General features: G+C 29.5%; 1 long non-coding RNA gene across 2 annotated transcripts; it reads left to right on the top strand.

Moving 5' to 3' along the window:
* Positions 1-5037, top strand: LOC127748583 (uncharacterized). 2 transcript variants are annotated; one of them, XR_008010753.1, is made up of 6 exons: positions 1-608; positions 1353-1824; positions 2065-2117; positions 2871-2918; positions 3833-4011; positions 4758-5037. It is a non-coding gene; the product is annotated as an uncharacterized LOC127748583 (long non-coding RNA). The 2 variants fall into 2 exon arrangements; XR_008010754.1 differs by having other exon boundaries at positions 1332-1824.
* The last annotated feature ends 5383 nt before the right edge of the window (positions 5038-10420 follow it).

The raw sequence follows: 10420 nt of genomic DNA, 5'->3' as shown, positions 1-10420 counted from the left end.
AGCATTGTTTTGCACAATAGTTCTTCACGCAATGTAAGGGTAATTGAGCATACTGCAATAATTTGAGCGGGATCGATGGCAAAATTTGGGCGCAATTCTTCAAGAATTTTCAAATTTCAATCCTTTTTCCTATGTCCTATCTATTTTTGGCTTTCTCTCTCCTTTACCCACAAAAATCAGAATCACTCTCTTCCTTCGATGTTCCTTCTCTTTTTCTCTCTTCTCTGATCGTCCTCCTCATTTTTATCTTCATCTCAGCATCTGGAAATTGTGTTCCAAGTCACGAGAGACGGCTGGGCATTTGCTCATCAAAATAGAGCTAGAAATTGCAAATGTCATCGCCTATGGGACGCAGATGAAGCCTTTCTTTGTCACCACTGGTCAGCTGTGAAAGGAGCAGAAACTAGCCGAAAAATTCGCAAGATTCATCGTCAGCACTGGCACTTAAGGAGATAAAAGAGCCCCATTAAAGATCTCATCAACAATGTCCACTCCTCCTCTTCCTCTTTCTCTCACCAACTGTAGCCTTATTTTTTCTTGAACTTATAGCTTTTATGGCCTCAAGGAGCGATTAATTGAAAACAGTCCTACATCTTGCTAAAATCATGGTAATTTTTTTTAAATTTTTTAAGAGTTTTGCATTTTTTTAACAGTTTTCATGTACATCATGCAGGGACGGATCCATAAATCTAAGAGTGGAGGAGAGGCCGAAAATTAAAATATTATATAATTAAATATAATGTTATATATTTGATAATAGATATAACTATAATTAATTTTTTAATTTAAAAATTTAATAAATACTTGTCAAATAAAAGAATTATCTCAGTTTTTATAATTTTTTTATAATTTTTTATAGTTTTATATCTAATAAAATATAAAGTTATATATTTTTAAATATTTTATTAATTAATAATATTAAAATATTTTTATATGATTATAAATGTTAAAATGAATCTTAAGAAATAAATGTAAAAAAAATCGAATTAAATAAAAAATACAAATAATATAAATGTATGTAGAAAAATTTAAATTCTATTACATAAAGAATAATAATTCTTTTTTTTATCAAAGATAGAGAGACTTAAATCCGCGACCTCTTAATTGAGTATGGAGAGACTATGTCATTTAAACTATAACTCATTAACTAAGAATAATATCTCTTTTTAATATCACTACATTATTAAATTTTATTCTATACAAGATATCTATTATCTAAGCTTTTAAAATTTGTTGGGGGGCCAAGGCCACTACTTCCCCCCCTCCCCCCCTTAAATCCGTCCCTGTGTACATGTATTCTTATTAAACTATGTATTTATGTTCTTATTAAGATTCATGTTTTGCTGTTCTAGCAACAAACAAAGCACAGAACAGAGTTTGAGGAAATATGAATTTGGGGATCATTGGAATCTTGGAATCGAGGACCGTGCGAAGCCTCAGGTGTACAATGAAGAGCACGAGAACAAGGATCTTCAACAACGTGTCGCCGCAGCAAGAAACAAAAATTGAAGAACTGGCTGTCGAAAAAATGGAACGGCCATGGAATCTGCTTCACGTCACGTGCCTAAAAGCAGGAAAAGATTCTTTCCTTCTTCTTCTTCGTCCATATGCACACTGTTTCTGTTGTTATTTATCTATTCTAAAGCGGGGTTAACACTGTTGGGCTTCAGTTTTCAACATTAGAGTTTTTTTCTTTTGCTGATTGCTTCAAGTATTAATTTTTTTGGTCGCTTTTGTCTTGCTGTTTAGGTTTCACACATATACAAACGAGTTGCAGCTTAAAGTGTTGTCGTAAATGGTTCTGTAATTGGCGGGTAAAAATAGGTAAGCGTAGGATTCTTGCAAAACTCAAGCGCCTCGATCATGACAATAAATTACTGATTGGTTCTTTCTTTGTTTCTTATAATTTTGATTTGCTTACTAGGTAAGTGGAATCTAATTTTGTTGCAACCAAAGTCCTTTGCAAATTCTGAATTGTCTGTTATCTGTCAGAATTTCTCGCAAACTTTATTGCTATTCATTTTTTAAACTAATTAATTTCCTGTGTTTTCTTAAACTATGCAGGAAAAATTCGAAGAACTTGAGACAATAGATAATGTTTCAGTCATATGCATAGAGTAAGCATTTCTTTGGGTAAAAAAGAAATCAGTAATTGCTGATATATGATATAAGAAGAATGTTGAAATTGATTATGAGATCTACTAATTGTTGTCTCAATTAGAAGTTCACGTGGTTCTTATTCTTATTAGTTATTATGATATTGGTATGGCTTAAATTTCAGTTTGCCGCAAAACATGGAAAGTAAGAGTATAATTGTACTTTTTGACGAATGAATCCTTGGATTCGTTGTTAAAGATTGTTCATGAAGTAAGGCTGAATTTGTTGTTTGTGGCATTACTTGGATTCTTTAAATATGGGTTTATGACAAATTTATTAACTTCTCTTTATGTTATCCCAATTTGAAACATTTTTATATAGTTGTGGTTGTTTGGAATATTGGGTAATCACTAAAAGTTGTGCAGTATCTGTGAAAATACATGACTAAGATAATTAGCAACTAGATTGTTTGAAAATTTACTTGGCTAACATTATGTATTGTTACTTCTGAAATGGAGCTTCGACTGATAGTAAGTTAGAGATCTTTAGGTACCCGTCTTTATTCAATGAATTGAAGCACCATATATTTTTTTAGTACATCTATTTTTTTCCTGTTTAATCAAAATGGTTGACTTAATTGTGCAAATGAAAAAATTTACTATTTCAATATTACTTAACAAAAGCATTAAACCTGACCAATTCATACTACCTGTCCTCTTTTGTTTTTCTATAAACTTAATTGAGGGTTTTTGTTTTCTGTTTCCAATTTACAGGTGACGATGAATTCGATAAGTTTTACTTCCAAAAGAAGTACATTGAAGGTAATTTTCCATTATAAATAAATAATAAAATTGGATCTTCTAAGTTTCTCCCTCTTCTTAAAGAGGGAGATAGTATTGTCTCTCCCTTAAGAAACTATGCTTTATCTATGTTAGGGAGATGCAAAAAGATTCAGATCTTCTCATGTTTTAAGTTGTGTTTCAATCTCCACCATTAAAAGATAAACATTCAATTTTAATCAATGGCTAGGATTGAAACATGACCAACAATATGAAAAGATCCAAATACAACAAAAAAAACAAAAAATAGAAGGAAAGAAAACAATAATGTGTAATAGAGTTTTCTAAGTGTAATAGAGTTTTGAAGTGGTTATCTGATCATCTTTGACATTTGCTTGATTTTCTGCATTTTGATTATTATTCCACCCACAAATTAGGACTTAAGAGGTGCTTTTTAGCATTATTTCAATTATTACTCTAATGTATGTTGGCATGTGTGGTTTAGATGGGAAAAAATGAGATATTGTAATGGGAAAAATCGTAAACCCATAACCATTTATAAATTTGTCAAATAAAGGTTAGTTCTTTGCTTTGGAAAATAGTGTACAAAGTTGTTGTCGAAGATGTCACCTTTGTTCGAATTTGTTCTTTGTTTTTTGATCCACATGTTCATAAATTAGAATTCTGAAATAATTTAGAGCGTAGAAAATGCTATATTTTATGAGTAGCAAGTGGAACATTGACTGTGCAACTTGAACTATTTGTAGTTGCCAAATTGAATAGAGATAGAGCTTCTTTGATTACTTGTTTTTTATTGTTATTTTTAGTGCTAAGGCTTCACATGGATTAAGGGCTATATTAGCTGTTTGCTTACTCATTTACTCCCTAGAGTGTTGTGCAAGTATATTGGTTCATTATTTTTTATTTGTGATTGAGGGGATGTTTTTGTGATGCAGATGGAGCATGAAAAAGGTGATTTTGATGTCAACGATTATGGTGAGGAGGATGAGGAGAAACAAGGAGAAGAGGGAAAAAATCGAGATGAGGGAACAGTTGAGGAAGACCAAAGTGGATGGAATAATGATGAGATGGAATAACTTGAGAAAGTGTATAAGGATCTTCATCACCAGGGGCGGTAAGAATTATTAACCTTTTATTCTTAAACTTCAAATTAGTTTTGGATTTTTAAGTGAGTTACTAAACTTTTTAATACAATTTTTCAGGTATCATATTATCTGTAGGTAATTTTCTAAATGGATTTACTACGATCAAATTTTTGCCTCTAACTGAATTTTAAAACTTCTAAGATTAACATGATCTTGGGTCTTCTCGAAATTTGTTATATGATCGTGCAATTCCTTTATCGTTATAATTATTGTTATATGATCATACAGTTCCTTGCAACAATAGATACTCGTTATGAAAAAAGAAAAAAAGAAGCATAAACAAGCTATGCCATTACAACAATAGCTATTTGGTTATTGACAAAAGTAGGAAAGTAAAGGTAAGGACATCACAAACCATTTACAAAATAGAGAAACATACTTCAATAATATATAGCTTTGTTTTCATCTTTTAAATGAATTAACTTTGGTTATCTTGGTCTTATATATCACTAATTCTTGCTGCATTATTCATATTGTCTGAGTAAAAAAAATTATAATTAATTAGCAGGTTCAAGTGTTCAACTTGGCATCATATTATTATTAGAATTTTTTTAGACTGAACCTGATCTAATATGATATAGTGGATAGCGTTGTTTTAATTCTACTTATTTTGTTTGGATTAACAATTTTTAATTATGTTTATTAAGCATTGCTATAATTTGAAAATTCAACAGATATATAACTAATTTGGTATTTCATTATGATAACATAACAGTGATAGGTGGTAGTAGTATGCAGTGAGAGTGGTTCCCACTTTTCAGCAACCAGTTGGGTTGAGATTGTAGCTGAGGATTTGAAGTTTATCATGAAAGTCAGACTAGATTAGAAAGGAGATTTCGGAAGTCCAGAGAAGCAGGGGTGAGCCAGAGATGGAGGAAACATGATGGGGAAGAACAAGGATCTTCAAGAACGTGCCATTGCATCAACAAACAGATATTGAAGAAGTGGCTTCCGGAATAGTGGAACGGCAATAAAATCACGTCACACGCCTGAAAGCAGGAAAAGATTCGTTTTTTCTTCTTCTTCCTCCAAATGCATACTGTTAGTTATTTATTTTAAAGTGGGGCCAACACTATGGGCTTCAGGTTTGAACATTAGTGTTCTTTTCTTTTGTTGTTTGTTTTGTTGTTTAGGGTTTCAGACATATACAAACGAGTTGCAGCTAAAAGTGCTGTCGTAAATGGTTCTGTAATTTGCAGGGAACACCTCTGAATCTCATTTCGTCATTCACCCGGTGAGTTATTATCACGGCATGGCAATTTTTTTATCTATCTATTAATATATAATGATTAACTAGCCAAACACTAAAACCACACTAATTAGCACTGTTAGATGATTTCTGAGAGAGTGATAGGTGTCTCCCAAACTTTTTCTTTCTTTTGTGTTTCGCTCCTCAGCAAAAAGCCAAAACCTTCTTGCCCAGTGGAAGGTTATCAGGGAAGATCTTTGTCCAATGAGTTGAAGAGAGTTAATCTGGCAGCAATTCCAAAAACCACCATTTAGGCGAAGAAAACGAAAATGTTAACTTTTGATTGGATGATTAGGGTAAACAATGGATTGAGAACTCATTGTCCCTCAGGTAATGAAGCAGAACTCTCTTCTGCAGCAATTTGGGCGCGATCTTTTCCTTTCAAATCAGGATTTGAACATCAAATTTTGAGCGCAATTTTTTCATTTGAAATTAGAGTTTAAAATGACATCCTCAAGTGCCTCTACCACACCGAAGATTCCCCTCAAGGTCTTTTTGCCCACAATTTTCATTTAATTTTTGTTTTAGTTTAGATTTTGAGGGATTTATTATTAGCATTATCAATATTTTTTGTGGGTTCAGATATGATGGAGATGAAGGTAGAAGTCGTGGCGATGCTAAAGTCGCTGCACCGCTGGCAGCATTCCTTCATAACCCGTTGGCTGTGCAGGAGTTGAGGGCTAACAAGAAAGAATTGCGAGTAGAAAAGTTGAAGGACAAAGAGGAAGTAGAGGACTTAACTCAGGAAATGGTTGAGCTGTGGTATCGAACTCTCATCCCTAGACCTCAAGCTTTATCTCTGCAACTCAAGTAATCAGTACACTCCTATTTTATGGATACCCCATCCTTCATTTCTCTCTATTTTCTATAAATTTGGTTCTAATTTTGCTTTTTATGATGTTGGGTACCCTCAAAGTTGGCAACTTTTTTACCTTTTTGCATTTTGCTCATTAACTGTCTGTGACAAGAAATCCCTTATGAGTGTGTGATCATTCATCCTTCACTAAATTCATTAAAGAAGATGAAGTTTGTGTTGCTGCTGAAACCTGAGAGGTTATTTTGTCGGAGAAGTATTTTTATTGTGGTGGTGTTGTGTATTCATTGTGTCACCTTTGCTTACCAATTTAATGATACTTGCTTGCTTTATGATCAGTTGGCAGGAATGGATCTTTGGTTGATGGATGGAAGTGGTCAAGGCCTAATGGAAGGCATACAGGACTAACATAAGCAATGAAGACATGAAATATTTAAACAAAACAAGGTATACTCAAAGCAAAACTACATTTTATTTTTTAACAAATATTTTTTCAAAACACCTTCCTTTTGGGTGTTAATCATAGGCCAAAATGGATTGAGTTGAATTTATCATTTTTCTGTGAATGATATGGATCGAGTTCTACTAATATTTGGAGCAAAATTTATGTAAAATTGATGATTATGTCCAAGAACTAATATGATTGCTACCTTTTAAATTAATGATTATGCTATGATAATTTTTTTCTCAGCTAATAATTAAAATTAAGAGGTGTTTTCTTTTTGCCCCAAATTTTTAAAGAGGGAGAGAAGTATGATATAGAGGGTGTGAATTTGGATGGCAAATATAAAGATTGGCAAAATAAATTGCATTCTGATTCAGTACATTCTTAGGTCGGTCTGTTGGGATAACCTTTGATATTTTTCCTTGCAGTTTTTTGCTTTGCCTCTTTAATCTTTGGTGAATCGTTTGAAAGTTTGTGTATTTGAATGAGTTATAGGAGAAGCTAATATTTTTGTTTAATTCTATCATTTTTTTTGAAAGAAAGGGATTTCACTGTTGAGCAATCTGCAAGGATGATTGATGCATACTGTATGCTTAGCAAGTCTTTGTCTAGAGCAATTTACATGGTAAGCGTTGTCACTTGTGAATATTTCAAAATTCTTAATGGTTTATTACATTTGTAGAAGTTTTTGTAGAATCTGAAGCTCTTGAAGGTTCAATAATGATATATTTTTTATGAGGAACTTTTGTGTTACCTCAAGAACAATTAAATTAAACTTGCCATCGTTAGGATTTCCTTCAATCATTTTTTGTTGAATGTTTTTTTCTGTTGTTTTGCTAAAAAATGTTGTATCATGTTTTTGCTCCAGATGAAGCTTGATGGAGCAGAAACAAAATATTTTTAGATCTTGAATTACTAGCAGAGGTGATTGAACATTTGCGAAATTTGTTTTTTAATTAATCTATGTTGTGTAAAGAAAATTTAAAATGGCTTAAAAATTCCTTTATGTTTTGTGCATCTATTTGACTTGAGTTTTGTGAAATTTGATATGTTATCTTTATAATTAATTCACTTTATTTAAAGATTTCTTGACCTTAGAAAAAATGTGTATAAATTTGCAGAATTGTATATGACATAATTTAAGTGATTAAAGTAGATAATCTTTCATAGAACTTTTATTATTTTGACTACTAATTATACTGTTATCTTCTTTTGTGGAATTATTTCTTTCAAAATCAAAATTTCATGCCTTCCTGCATCTTTTTTTTTTTCAGCTGGTGATAGAGATTGCTGCCTGTATTTACATGTGATCTTATAACTCGCCTCTATGCCTCAACATTTTTGTGTTGAAGATTGGTAATGAATTGGTTGATTACACTTAATGATGACCAGTTAATTTTTTTTTTTGCTTTATTGAGTAATAATTTTTTCTTTTTTTTAACTGTAATAAATGTTTGATATTTATAATTTAAAGTAAATGTGACTGTCCCTTATATTTTATCCAATATTTTACAGATTTTTCATGTTTGGTGGATAGAATAACAGAAAAGAATGGAATTGCTTTGGTTTCATCAGTGTAAAATAAGTTACTATATTGAGAGATTAGATATACGTGTAATGACATCTATTGCATAGATTTTGTGTATATATATATATATGTATTTGTATGTGTTTTATCCCTTTTTTTTTTTCTTCTGAAGGAGATGTAAGTGTGTTTGTTTGAGTAACATTTACTTCCAACACATGATTTTTTGTGGCCAAGTTTAGCCATTTCCATCCATCATTTATATATATATATATTTGATTTGAAACCATTTTATTGTGTTGTAATGACTCTAATTCTTTTTATCATTTAGGATATATATGTGTGCGTTTCTTAAATTTTTATTCCTTAAAGAGATAAGATACTCTAAAGAGTAAGGAGTACTTGGCTATTTTAAAGAGATAAGATATTTAATATTCATGGGAAATATTTCACTCTTTTTTTTGTTTTGACACTTTCTTTTAAACATTCTTTAATATTTTTGTTGTAACACTTTTTCTTTGTGAGAGTAATTAAATTAATTTCATCCAAATTTTTGATTAGTTTTTCTCGCAATAACTTAGTATTTTTCTTTTCTTTCTTTTTGCTTAGTGTTTTATTTTTATTCTTTTTTAGTATATAAAGTGTATGAACATGATAAGCTACGTTGTTATATAATGTTTGTTTGATGCATAAAAGAAATTTTATATCTTACTCTGGGCTACAACATAAGATAAGTGAGATAAAATCGAGTTTAAAAGAGTAGAATTTAATTTATTATTTGTAAAAGGTTTAACATCCTTATATTGATAAAAAAGTGATATTTTTTATCCTAATTAATTCACAATTTGAAGGCAAATATTAGAAGAATTTGTAATTGAATGGTTCTTCCACTAACAGAAATAACTTTCATAAGTATTATAGAATTTTTAATTCTAATAATTCATTTAATAATTTTTAATTTCATTTCTTCAATTATAAAAGCAAAAAAAGATTTAGCCTTTTTTATTTGAAAATAACTATTGCATGATTATAATTCAAGTGATAAATTATTAATTAATATTAGAACAAAAAAAATTTGTTCTAAACGTTAAAAATATAAATAATATTTTATTTTTATTATTTTATTTGTTTTGTCTTCAAGCCGAATATAAGCACAAGGTTAGTGGATTGAAAAAATTAATACAATATCGCTTATTACTAGATGGAATTTTGAAAAAAAAAAGAAGAATGGAAGTAAACTTTTTCTATAGCTCATTATTATCATCACCAATTTCAAGTAGATAATATTTAGTATGCCATTTCTTTAGTATTTATGTATTATTTTGGATTAGAAATCATTTTTCGAACAAAGACATATATAGTGTTGGTAGGTTTTTCATTTAAGAAATTATTATATTTTTTATTGAAAATTAATATGCGAAATAATTGATTTAATAGAATGGTATCCTATTAGAGAACAGCAAAATAAAAATTACATTATATAGTCAAATATATTTTAAATTTCAACTTATATCTTTCTAAAACTACTTAAAATAATTTCAATTTTTATACATATATCTTTCACTTTAAATCCTTATAATAGTTACAACTTTTTATAATCAATAAGTGTACTTAGTTTTTAATAATTGTTTAAATAGACAATAATTTTTTTATTTTTTTCATATTGTGCGATAGTAATGAGCATAGTATCGGATGAGTAGTTCTTTTATTTCACAATCAAATCCAAATTTTATATATTGAAATAATTTTATTTTTTATATTTTACTTTTTACGAAGATTTTATTTTTTATTTTTGTAAAAATAAATCAAATAGATTTCATTTAAGAAGTATGTTAAGATAATGTATGATATACTAATCTTTTAACATATGATGTGGATGGAAATTAAATACTAAAAGAGGAATTATAATATAAAAATGATTGTATGCTACTAAGTACCAAAATATTTTGTTTTTAACATGAAAGGATCATCCAAGAAATAATTTATTTTTGTATAGAGTATTGAATTGTAGGAGATGATTTATTTCTTGAGTATGATGTAATGTTTTAAATACAATTTTAAATTTTATTATTTTTCTATTGCTAACCTTCAATTTGGATTTATAAACTTTTATTGTCTGTTTTAATTAAAAATAAAAGTATAGAAAAAAAGAATTTAATTACTTTTATATTTTCAAATATATTATTTTTTATATATATATATATATTTTCAGTTTTAAAGGCAATTTAGTTTAGCGCTGAAAGTTAGGTGTAATAGTAGATTGGAGTGGTAAAATTAAAAATTAAGTGGGTCTTTATTATTATTTTCTAGGGGTGAACGCGGATCGAATTGGATTGGATATGGCT

Source organism: Arachis duranensis, chromosome 6, assembly GCF_000817695.3.
Source record: "Arachis duranensis cultivar V14167 chromosome 6, aradu.V14167.gnm2.J7QH, whole genome shotgun sequence".
NCBI lineage: Eukaryota > Viridiplantae > Streptophyta > Magnoliopsida > Fabales > Fabaceae > Arachis > Arachis duranensis.
This window is presented reverse-complemented; position numbering and strand designations above follow the sequence as displayed.